The sequence below is a fragment of the Cryptomeria japonica genome, chromosome 3, assembly GCF_030272615.1.
Source record: "Cryptomeria japonica chromosome 3, Sugi_1.0, whole genome shotgun sequence".
Taxonomy (NCBI): domain Eukaryota; kingdom Viridiplantae; phylum Streptophyta; class Pinopsida; order Cupressales; family Cupressaceae; genus Cryptomeria; species Cryptomeria japonica.
Genome location: NC_081407.1, coordinates 54519244 through 54532546, shown reverse-complemented (window position 1 = coordinate 54532546; position 13303 = coordinate 54519244).

Here is a 13303-nt window from a genome sequence, read left to right as displayed (position 1 = left end):
TGTTCTCTCAAATCCAATCTTCACAAGATGGGAATGTAGGCGCTCATACCATGCCCTAAGTGCTTTCTTTAGACCATATAAGGCTTTATGTAGCCTGCACACCATATCACTGTCTTCAGATAGGGAAAACCCATCTGGTTTCTCTATATATACCTCCTCTTAAAGTACACCATTTAGAAATGCAGATTTTACATCCATCTGATATACTTTGAACCTTTTAAAAGCTGCATATGCAAGAAGCATACGAACTCCTTCCAATCTAGCTACAGGAGCAAAGGTTTCTCCATAGTCTTCTCCTTTTTCTTGAGCATATCCTTTGCACACCAATCTGGCTTTATCCTAATCATTGTGCCATCCTCATTCAACTTGTTTCTGAACACCCATTTGGTGCTAATGACATTTTTATGCTCTGGTCTGGGTACCAAGGACCATGTACCATTTTTCTCTATCTAGTCAAGTTCCTCTTCCATTGCCTTGATCCAGTCTTCATCTTTATGAGCCTCTTTGAATGATTTAGGCTCAAATTCAGAGATCATACATGAGTTTTCTTTGATCTTTCTTCTTGTAAGGATTCCTGCATCCTTATCTCCTATGATCTACTTAGGATCATGATTCAGCTTGACATACCGAGGAATGGTCTTAACTAGTTCTTCTTGCTTTTCTTCTTCATCCTCATCTTCATCAATATCAACATTCATCGATTCAGAAACACTGTTATTGGTACTTGATTGACTAATAATTGGTTCCTAGAAGGTTGCAACTGGTTCATTTACAACTTTCTCAGAGGATTCATCAACTCTTACATTGATACTTTCCATAATTCTCCGAGTTCTATTGTTATAGAACTTGAAGGCTTTACTCTTGGTGGAATATCCTAGAAATATTCCCTCATCACATTTAGCTTCAAATTTTCCTTGATGTTCACTCCTCTTGATGTAAAATTTGCTACCAAATACCCTAAAGTAACTAACCATAGGTGTCTTACCGGTCCAATACTCATAAGGAGTTTTGTCCTTACCTTTATTGATGAGTACCCGTTTCATAGTGTAGACTGTAGTGTTCACTGCTTCTCTCCAAAAGGTGTGAGCTACCTTTCCTTGAATCAACATGGTTCTAGCTGCTTCAACCATAGACCGGTTATTCCTCTCTACTAGGCCATTCTGATGTGGAGTCTGGGGGGCAGACAGCTGTCTCTTGATGCCAAATTCTTCACAATACTTGTTGAATTCACTAGAAGTGAATTCCCCTCCTTAATCAGTTCTGAGACACTTGATCCTTTTTCTGCTTTCCTTCTCCATTAATGCTCTAAAAGCTTTGAATTTCCCAAAAGCTTCGGACTTGTCTTTCAAGAATGTGACCCACATCATTCTTGAGCAGTCATTAGTGAGGATCATGAAGTACCTATCACCCTGCACACTTCTAGTTTTCATAGGACCACACAAATCAGTATGTACAAGATCAAGCAAGTTGTCAGCAGTGAAAGAATTACCTTTAAAAGTTGAGGAAGACATTTTCTCCAATTGAAACTCTCTACACAAGGTATTATCTGGTTTGTTTAGCATCAGCAACCCTCTAACTGCCTTGATCTTACTAGCCTTTACAATGTTATCAAAGTTTATATGACAGAGTCTCCTATGCCATATCCAACTATCATCAAGCTTAGCCATAAGACAGGTACTTACATTTGCATTCAACTGAAATAAGTTACCTTTGGTCTACATGCCGGTGGCCACCAATTTACCATCTTTTCCTTTGATTCTGCAAACTCGATTCTTGAATTGTAGAGTGAGGCCACTATCATTTAGCTGGGAAACACTTAGAAGGTTGTGTCTGAGACCATCAACCCAGTACACATTGTCAACCCTACTCTTTCCATTCAAAGAGATGGACCCTCTGCCTTTGACCATGTATGGTGCATCATTGCCAAAGCGAACCACACCACCATCATACTCCTCTAAGGATAGAAACTTGCTCTAATCACCAGTCATATGGTGAGAACAACCACTATCAATGATCCACTCATTTGAATTATCAAACCAAGAGACAAGAGCTTTCTTGTCTGCCACATCTTCCTTTACATCAACAAACACAATGTCTTCATTCTCTACATCTTTTGATTCCTCATCTGTGACACCTTCATCAACTGCCACAAAATAGTTTTTCCAGTTTCCTCGTTTGAATTTCTTGAACCTTTCTGGTTTATCCTTGTTGTCTCTATTAGGACACTTCAAAGCAATATGTCATATCTAGTTACAGGAAAAACATTTCAAAGGGAGCTTACCTTTGTATTTACCAGTTCCTTTTGGAAATTTCCTAGCAAGAAGAGCTTCAAATTCCATCAGAAACTCCTCATCATTCATTTCTCTGCTCTGACTAGGTTCCCCACTAGTGCTAACCTCTTTTCCTTTTCTGGATGGTATAGCAGAGACTTTAAAAGCTGATTCTATCTTTTGAACACTACCATCAAAACTATTCAGCTCATAGGCTATCAACTTGGCTATGATGGAGTCCAAGGACACCTTAGACTTGTCTATTGATCTCAGATCCTGAATAGCAGCAACCTTTATTGCATAGACTGGCAAAAGGGATCTTAGGACTTTGCTTACCATAGTGGAATCTTCTATTTTACCACCTGCACTCTTGATTTCTCCAACAACCATTTTGATGAATATCTTCATCCTAACTCCAGTGTTGAACACCCATGCTTTTGATGAATATCTTCATCCTGTCTTTCCATATACTGAAATTTTCCCTGTTAATCTTTGGACCTTCCCTATTCATCATTTGACTAGGATCTTTTCCTCAAGTGGTTAAGCTTACAACACAGAGGACCTGGAGCACTCTGATACCAATTGATAACTTAATGATGAGCCACTAGTACCAAATTGATATTGAGAGGGGGGGGGGGTGAATCAGTACAAACACAAATACAGTCCATAACCGGTTTGACAACAAATGCTCCAAATGCTTGACAAACAGGGATACCTTTTCCACACAAACTACAACCGGTAAAGCCAAGAGTGTTTAAAACAAGCATTGACCGGTTGATCACTTAGCTTTTCACTTAACTCAAAACAACACCACCATTTCACTTTTATGCATGAACAGGTAAACTATCATCTGATCATTACAATAGTTAGTTTAGTATGTTTTATAGATAGGCATAAAACACAGAACCATCATATGCTCAACAGGTAATAACAAAGCATCACAAGATAGAAGCATCACACATGACACACATATTTTTCACGTGGAAACCCAACTAGGAAAAACCACTCTGTTAGGAGCCTTGTCTAGTTAAAGACATTACAATAGGTTCTACTAGGAACCGATCCTATTAGGGATCACCCGATTAAGGGATAGCTATAATACCCGGTTAAGGGCTAAACCCGGTAGGGTCACCTTGTTAGAGGATTTCAAGAAGTCAATAGCTAAAGGATCTCCAGAGCTCTATAGCTTCTCGGAACTCATTAACCTCGAGTTACCCGGTTAAGGGATTTGAATCAAGCCTATTAAGACCACCCTATTAAGGGATTTTGAATCAAGCCAGTTAAGGCTACCCTGTTAGGGGATTTTACAACTGTTGAAGTGGTTAGTGATCAACAGGAATTACAATGATCTTTTTACAACACTCAATGCTAATGCAGATCCATTTAGGCTCCTCTTCTCCTTCTGCACATTCACTTTGCAGGTATCTCTTTTCTCCTTTGGTCTGGAAAGAATCACGTATCACTTCCCTTTGATACACATTCATAACTTTTGCCAATAACCCTAGAAAGAAACACAACATCGACCTTATAGGAATCAGACAAGTCGATAGTAAAAACCCTAAACCCTACATCTATTGGGTTAAGCAATTCAAGTGGTTCAATCCTGACTGTTGAATCATCCTACATTAAATGGAACAATCTTGAATCGATCTCAAGACATTCTCCATCATCCATTTTCCACCGATTTAATGGCGGCTGATTATCACCGTTTGACAAAGTTTGCACATTTTCGAGGTAGATAGGAATAGTCTTCCTCATGCTAGATCCTTCACGCACATAAAGCTTACGTGGAAACATGATCTGTTCTCCATTATATTGCTAACTCATCACACAAAGATTGCTGATTGAGTCACACAGGCTTGAGGTGCTCCAACAAGAAATCCTGAAGTGTAAACTACCTACCAACCGGTAGTAACACAATGCTTCCATTTGCCGGTTCCCGTAACTGCATGTCGGTTCATCTTGAACAAATATGCTGCTTCACTTTGGCATATAAACCGGTTCATACATATGCCGGTTCCTCTCTCTTTTCACCTCTCACATGTGCCGGTTCACACCATGTCTCATATTGACATCAATGACAACATACAATATCATTATGTTTTCATGCCGGTTCACATAATGCCAATAGATCATGGTCATGTGTTATGGGATTATCTATGTGCGAATAAAGTTGTAATCATATGCAAAGGTTTTGGTCAATCATAGGTGGTTGAATTGGGTCTGTGTAAGAGGTTTAAGACCTCCAACATTGACCTTAACCAGAACTGTACTCAGCCATAAGAGATTGTTGCATTGTGTTGTCATTGATGTCAACCGGTATAGGATGGAAACCGCTAGGATGAGTAGTGTTGGCATTGATGTCATCTAGCATAGCAGGTCACTGATAAGGAAGTGTGTGTCATCTAGATTAATGACCATTAGAGTCACTGGTACACAAGTTAGTGTTGACTTGTTTTGAAGACATAAGGACTACAGACTGATAAGTGACATGTTGGCAATGCAATGTTTCCAACCAACAAGAGAGCAAAATGTTGGGTGGTTGATTGTGATGAAGAGGGGGAATGTTACCTAAATCACATCAACACCAAAGGAGAAGTATGTGCGGGCCATTAGTATGGTGAGTGGATGTGAAATAGTAGGACTCCCACCAGATAAATATGCAGTCACCATTTTAAGAAGATTATTGATAGTGAATGAGCCCAACCGATTCACATGTGCCTGATTGAAGATATGCTGCTCAAACAGGGAAGCCACATTGGTGCATTGTAGGATGAAGATGACAAGGATACATTCTTACCAGTAAGTGGAGATTATCTCCTATTATGCATGGAGTGCATCATAGTTCTTGAAGATAAGATAAAAGAGGTAAAGGCAAGTGTTTGAAGGCTCACACCAAATCAACTGGTCAAACTCTAAGTTGCCTTAGGTGCATGAGATTAGAGATATGCACCGAATCAACCAAATAGACATGTTGAGTGGCCAATATAGAGATTGCAAGATACGATTGTCACTTTGACAAACATGTTAATAGTAGAACCAGTCTATTGATGAAGAAGGCAAGTTGGAGCAGAAGCAGACAGATGGAGATTGGTGAAGGCTGATGACATGATGTCATCAAGGTGTTTACTGGTAAATATGTCCACCGATAATGCTGACAAAGTGCAAATGCAAAAGGTTCCCATCAAATGAAGATGTGCATGAGGTAGGTTGGCATGTTTGCTGACCATTTTAGGTGCTCTACCGGAAGAGAAGCAGAATGCAAGGGTGAAGCTAGATTGCTTAGGGTATAACTAATAGGGTCTGGGAATCAGTAGATGAACCCGGTTGAGTGGTTGGTCGGTGATCTTGTTTGGACTGACATAACCAACCTAGAAAAGGTGTATGCCAACAAAGGGGCCACATGGAGGTGAAGTGGCATGCATGCATAGGTCTATATGCTTTGTCAGTGAGGTCATTGGAGACTGGTCCAACATTTATGACAACTACAAAGCTCGAGGAAGAAAAGTAGAGGATTGTGGCTCAAAATAAAGGAAACAACAAAGATCCAGTAAAGACTAATCTTGCAGATCAAAGAGGATAAAGGAAACCACATCACTCACATGATTGATTAGACAAAAGGTCAAAAAACATGCTACAAACTGCTAAAGAGAGAAGACGTGTTTCACAAGGTAGACAGATGGGTGATCCTCATTGATTGAGTGTTTAACATTGATCTAGGATATTATATCAGATTGGATTTGATATGTCACAATGATTAGAGATCATATCGGATGCAGATTCAGTGCATGGCAAAAACCTTAGCATGCCAATGTTCAAACTCATATCTTGGTAGGAAAATCTGGCTATAAGTATGCGAGCCAAAGATATTATTATGGTTGTCGAATGAGAGAATGTTGTTGTTAAATGAGAGAGAGAAATCAGTCAAGTTCTCAACAAGAATTAGTGAAGAGACTGAGTGTGTGAGTGAGAAACAGGTTGAAGAGTTCAACCGACAATGGTGAGGCAACCAGTAGAAGTCCATTGAGTCTAATAGAGGAGTAAATTGGTGGTGACTAAACTGACAGAGAAGAGTTGTAGAAGATTACAGAAAAGGCAAGCTCAAAACTGGTAGGATCCAGAAGGTAGACATTTGACTAAGTTATCAAGATCGGTGGTGGAGAACAACAGTGTGGCAGAGAGAAAAGAGAACCAACAAAAGCAGAACCAACAGAGAGCATAATCAATAGAGAAGAAGAAGAGGCTAAACTAGCATAGGTGTAGCAGAGAGAAAGGTGCAACAAAGAGTGGATTGCAGCAGAAGATAAGGTTCCTACAGAGAAAAGGTGAAGAGAGAACCAATAGAGATCTATAGAGAGGAGAACAGGTGGAGTGACATACATGAGAGTTACAAAGTTCTTTTGTAACAGTAAGATAACTTTTGTATTCAAAAATGATTTTGTAATCACTGAGTTGGAGCTTAGTGTAGGAGTTGGTGTGCCTTGGGTTGGTGCTCCTTGGGTTGGTTCCCTAAAGTAGGAGTAGTACTCCTTGGGTTGGTGACCTAAATATTGTAACCAAATGTTTCATTAGGAGGTTGGATTGGAGCAGTAGTCTCCAACAACACTTCTCACCGAGGTTTTTCCCATCTTGGGTTTTCCTCATACATCTGGTGTTATGTGATGTCCCTAGTGTAGGAGCACCTCATGACAAAGATAATAAGAGAAATAAAGGCTATAGGACACACATGAGAATGTGACCTTTCAATCTATGTGTGTGTAGGAAAAGTGGTGCAATGAAACATAAATTTTGGTTTTTAGGCAAGTCCACACACCAATGGGACTCTTGGTGCAAGTTATGGAGCTATGTTGAATAACAACTTCCCAAGGGACATTTCATTGTTCTCTATTTCACAGGATCCTTCAAGCCAATGCCATTTCTCTCTGATCACTGAGCAAAGTAAATTAGGAATGACAACTATGAGAACAGGGGATATTGATCAACTTAATATGAATGTAATCCTAGTTGTACATGATATTAAATCTAGCATGAATTAAACTAGAATGTATATGATGATAAGATAAAATTAGTAAAAGTCTATCCTAACATAATATACTAGTCTAATATGAGAATGCTATGACAATAGAAATGTTTCTTAAAATGCTTATTAAGATGATTTCTATTAAAAGAGAGACTAAATGCTTGATTAAAATGATTATGGATGTATGAGATTTAGATGCTTAGTAAAATGTCTATAAGTTTGATACTAAAGACTTGGATATGAAAATGATAGCAGGGATCTATTTATAGGGAAAATAGGGCAATGCATGGTCAAGATTGGATAATCTGAACAAGGGCTAGGATTGAAAGTTAATCAATCCATGTTTACAATTCTCACCAATGAAATGGTGACAATTGTCAACATAAGCCTACTTGAGAGGGGATGTGAGAAGCATTAAATGCTTGAGAAGACCTCATGGTTACCCTAGGAGGTAAGGGTTAAGGTTAGGTTAAGGTTATCCATTGGATAAAGCTTTACCCAAAGGATAAACTCTTGTGCAAGGGTTAAAGAGATAGCGATGGTCAAATCAATGAATGCTTGATGAGACCCTTGGGTTAGATGAAGGTTGAGTTAAAGAGAAAGTCTCTAATCATGCAAGAGGGTTGAGTTAACCATTAATGGTTTGGAAGACTTTCAAGGTTAACTTGTTGAAGACATAAAGCCTTAAATGGTTTTCAAAGACTTTGAGGGTTTTAGAAGTGACTTCCCTTTGTTTAGGGATGTGACAATATTTAGGAGATGGGTTAGGCTAAATTAGAAGTGATTAGAACAATCTAGAAGAGGATTTAGAGAGGCAAGTGGGAGATGTAGGATTTTGCAAGTGGATGGAGGGGAATTTTAATTAAAATAAATTACTTTATTTCAACAAAAATAGATGCAACTTGCATAAATACAAGTGAGGGGTTTAAATAAATAAATTAGATTCATTTATTTGCAATGAACAAGTTAATTAAATGTAAATTTAATGAAAAGGGGAGATAGGGGAATTAATTAAATAAAGTGATTTATTTAATTAAAGGCTATGAAAGGCTTAGGTGAACTTAATTAAATAAATTGAGTAATTTATTTAATCAAATAGACAATTATGAATAATTTAATTAAATAGAGAAATGAGATTAAAATGAATATTAAATTTTCATTTAGGAAAGTGATCCTTTTTATACGTCTACATTTTGCTCCTCTTTTAAGTGACGTGTGTGCACATGTTGAGTCAAATAAAATTTTGCCGGCTATGATGTTTGCGTCTAGATGTCAATATGATGATGTCAAGCCCTAGATTTGACAAATTATATTGATCATGCCCCCTTGGGAGATGAATCAAGTATTTTGAAAAAATTTGTTGATTTGATAAGCGTTTTTTAATTGATTGCATTTTGAAATTTTGACTATGTTGAATGCAATATAATTGATTCATCTCCCAAAAAATGATCTTCGATAAGGTTAACAGTGAGAAAATGAGCAAAATGCATGCCCCACCTACTAACCCTTTTTGACTTTTACCCTATAAAAAGGTAAAAATTGATTGTATTCTTATCATTTGCACATTTGTCTCCTTGTGATTGTGACACCTTTGCTTTGACAAAAATGGTGGTTCCTTATGCTTCTCACCAATTCGAGCATGTACGTCAATACCGGAGGCCCGCTAGGTATGGTCAACCTATAAGTCATCTGAATTTTGCCATGTTTTTTAATTTATTTTATCGATTTTGGTCATGTTTTTTTATTTTTTGCTTGTCATTCTAGCATTTTAGTGGGTAGGGTGTCTCGCATAGCACATACGATAAGCATTGTAGCGCGTAGGGTAACCTAGTTAGGTTAGCATTGTAGGTCTACTTTGCAGTGCGTCGCAGGTGCAAGATAGCGCATAAGATATTTTAGTGCATAGGTGAAACAGGTTTGTGCAAGTGGAATTTAGGATAGCGCATTGAATAGGTTTTTGGTGTGATGGTGATTTAGGATAGTGCATTGAGTCTGTTAGCACATAGAATAAAGATTTTAGCGCATAGGTGGAGTAGGATAGCGCATGTCTAGCAGCCTAGCACATGGAAGGACTGTTTTGGTGCATGGGGTAAAAAAGATGGTAGAAATAATTTTGGAGAATGCGTCGCTTGGGAAAATAAATGAAGGAGATGGCTTTGGGGTGAATAAGTGCCTGTTGATTGTTTTGGGATGGGTTTCGAGCCAATGTTTTTCTTGTTGTGATGATGTCTGAGTCTTGATATGATGATTGAGAGTCTGCTGAAATTGCTTTCGCTTATGAAGCGTCAAGCTGATTATTTTTTTTGATTGAGGATCCTGATTTTCTGTTGATGTGGATCTTTGATTTTTGCCTTGCGACTGAATTTGATGTCCGTTACGAGTTTCGATTCTTGATTTCCGATATGGTTCCTAATATGATTCTTGTGATATGAATTTTTGAGTTGCTTGCATTATGGGTTTTGATATGATATGTCGATATGGGTCTTGGATATGATTGCTCGATATTATGCTTGCATTATGAGTCTTTGAGTTTCGATATGGATATTTGATATGAATTCTCGATATGATGCTTGCATTATGAGTCTTTGAGTTTCGATATGGATTTGATTTTTAATATGGAACTTAATTGATTTCGATATGAGACTTGATTTTCGATATGGAACATGATTTGATGCTTCGTTGTTTCAAGTTGATTTTTTTTATTGGATATATCAGATAGATGTGGGAACTGATGATGGACATTGTTTTGTAGACACAGCTTGGTGTACTTCAGTCACGAGAGCAATTTCCTTGACTGTGGTCATTGATTTTGTGATTAACACAGGCCAATAGGGATGTGATTGAGAGATGTCGTTTAACTTCATTATTAGACATGCCTCAGTATATCATTAACCGAGGTTTGTTGACAGCTTTGGTGAAGAGGTGGCACAGTGATATGAACACCTTCCATTTGGCTACTGGCAAGATAACAGTTACACCTGAGGACTGTTATTGCATTCTACAGATTCTAATTATGAGGGCCTTGTTGTCATATGAGAAGACTAAGGAGGGTGGGACAGAGGCTCTTCACCGCATCTTCCAGGATGATCAGATTTGGTGATATTATATCCCATGGGAGGAGTTTGTAGATCTTGATTATGCCCCTTTACCCTCTATTCTAGCAGGTTTCATTGGTGAATTCTTGTGTCCTGACTACAAGTCGAAGGGACTAGCTATTGGATGGGGGTTGGTTTTGGAGGACATGGTTATGTAGCTAGGAAATTGAGGATCATGAAAGCAAATCAATATTAGCCGAATTCAATCACAAAAACTAAATTGCAATGACAATTCCTAATTACACTCAATGAAAACATGAAAACAAGACATGCAAGATTGAAAACTAAGCAAACCAAATGCAGATGTCTTTTTCATGTGGCTCCATTGTCCTTCTTTCTCCTTCAAATAGCTTTGTTTATGGATCTCACCTACTAGTGCATAAGCATGATGTGAAAGCAAGTAGACAAGATAGTAGCGCAAGAATACTAGAAGCGTGATTGATTTGACTAGGGACCTTGATTGAAGAAATTCATCCAATTTATAGACAAATTGGAGAAAAGACAAAATTAGCATGAATCTGATTCGAATGGAAATTTCAAATCAAGAATGACAAATATAAAAAATTATGACAAATTTACACTTTCTATGCAAGATTGATTGATTGTCAATTATGACAAAATTATGACAAATTTCTATGTCAAAATTGATTGATTGTCAATTATGACAAATTATGACAAATTGAAATGTCATTCCCATGAAATTAGGAGAAAAATAGGAGAGAATTGAAAATTAGAAACTAGAAAATTAGAAAATTGAGATTGATGAAAATTAGGAAATTAGGAATTAAATGAATTAATTAACAATTTTTCATTTATCAATTAATTCACAAAGAGGGAGGAATTAGTTAGCCAATTAAATAAAAATTTAATTGTGACAAGAAGACTTAGGATAAATAAATAAATTATTTAACCTAGAGGGAGAAAGGACAAACAAGGTTTAATGAATAAATCATGAAACCCTAGAAGATGAATTAGAAATGCAAGGATGACAATTAGGTCTTGATGAAAGATAATTAATGTTGATTCGATTTGATCATGATCCTGACTGACAAAGGACCAATGCTGATAAATGCGTCAATTGACAAGGAATGATGACTACTTGATCCAAATTGACACAATTGAGATAGACAACGATCGATGACAAATTGATCGCAAAATGACAAAATTGACAAGAAGACAAGGATCGATGACAAAATAGATTGCAAAACGACAAGATTGAAAATGACCATGATCAATGACAAATTGATCGCAAGACGACAAGATTGAAGAAAATAACGATCGATGACAAATCGATTGCAAGATGACAAGATTGAAAATGACAACGATCGATGACAAATCGATCGCAAGATGACAAGATTAATAATGACAATGATCAATGACAAGATTGATAATGACAACAATCGATGACAAATCGATCACAAGATGACAAGATTGATAAGAGGACAAAACCCTAATTAGGATTGATGATGTCCAAAATTAAATTGAATTGACAATATCAAAATATGACAAATGAGCACGCACATTGATGCGACAAGATAAGATCGACCAAAATCATGACAAATATTGTTATCAACAAGACCAAATTTGAAAGCGAGACAAATAAAGAATGCAAAAGAAGGACTCAATGCTTGCAAATGATAAAGACCAAGTGCGAATCATAGGAGGAATGTTAATGCGATGCAAAAACCCTAAAATAAGGCAATGTGTCAATGTTAAAGTATGATTCTGCAAGCATTGACCATTTTTAGACGTCTACATTTTGCCTCTCTTTGAGACAATGCGATTTCAAGCGTTGTTTCAAAGAACAATAATGAAAATTCCCCAAACACTGACAATGACATATGCATGCCCCCTCGAGGAATTGGCCGGAAACATCTAGAAAAGAGGCCAATTGATCGATAAGAATGATAGAACATGATAGGAGCAAACAGACTGATAATCAGAGACCGAATGCATGAAGGACAAGAAATTTAAGGTACAAAAGACCATGACCAACATGAGATGGAGAGAGTGCACATCCATCTATGCACTGACAAAGATCTATAAATGAGACAAAGAGAGTGAAAATTGCTCATTTGCCCTAGCCAAAGAGGAGAATTTGTTTCTCTGGAAAAGGACACTTGCAGAGAGATGTTGAACATTCCAATGGAAGATCACCTCAGGGAATGTGTACACACCTACAGATGACCGGACGATGCGAGAGTAGCGATATGTATCTCAAAAACCCATATTGTCAATTTTATGAATTTTGATTGCTTGCGGGACATTGCGAGGCCCACAGGGAATGCAGAAACTGACTTCTGCGCCTATGTGAGCACATCCTGTGCTTGTGTAGGGTATCCTATGCTTGTGTAGGGTATCCTATGCTTGTGTAGGGTACACAGGCGTAGGTTATGCTACACAGGCATAGGACTTATCACACAGGCGCAGTTGTGCATTGGGAAGTCAATTTTGGTAAAAAAACAGCATGCGAATGATCCAAAAAGGGGGGATAAGAATAGGATAGGTCAAAATAGATGAAAAAAACCCTAATTTGGACATGAAACAAGGAAATGTAGCCCATAGGAGCAAACCCTAAAACTGACAAAATGTGCCCCAATTGTGATGCAGAGTCGACAGTATCCAATGATCATGCGGGAGAACTGACTTGACTGCTTCATGTTACTGTAGCGTCCTAAAATTGCGACACTTGCAATTTTGACTACATTTGGGTCTTCACGACGGCGGCGCAATGTTGAACCTAAATGGAGACCCCGAAACCTGCTTATGACACCAAAAACTGCATTTTTCTACACCCTGGCCTGATCCCTCCTTGCACCCTGTTGTCCCGGGAGGTGGGACCATGGCGCCCAGTGCCTTGGTCCTTCTGGACTAGGGCACCCAGTGCCCTGGTCCCCCAGGACCATGGCGCCCAGCGC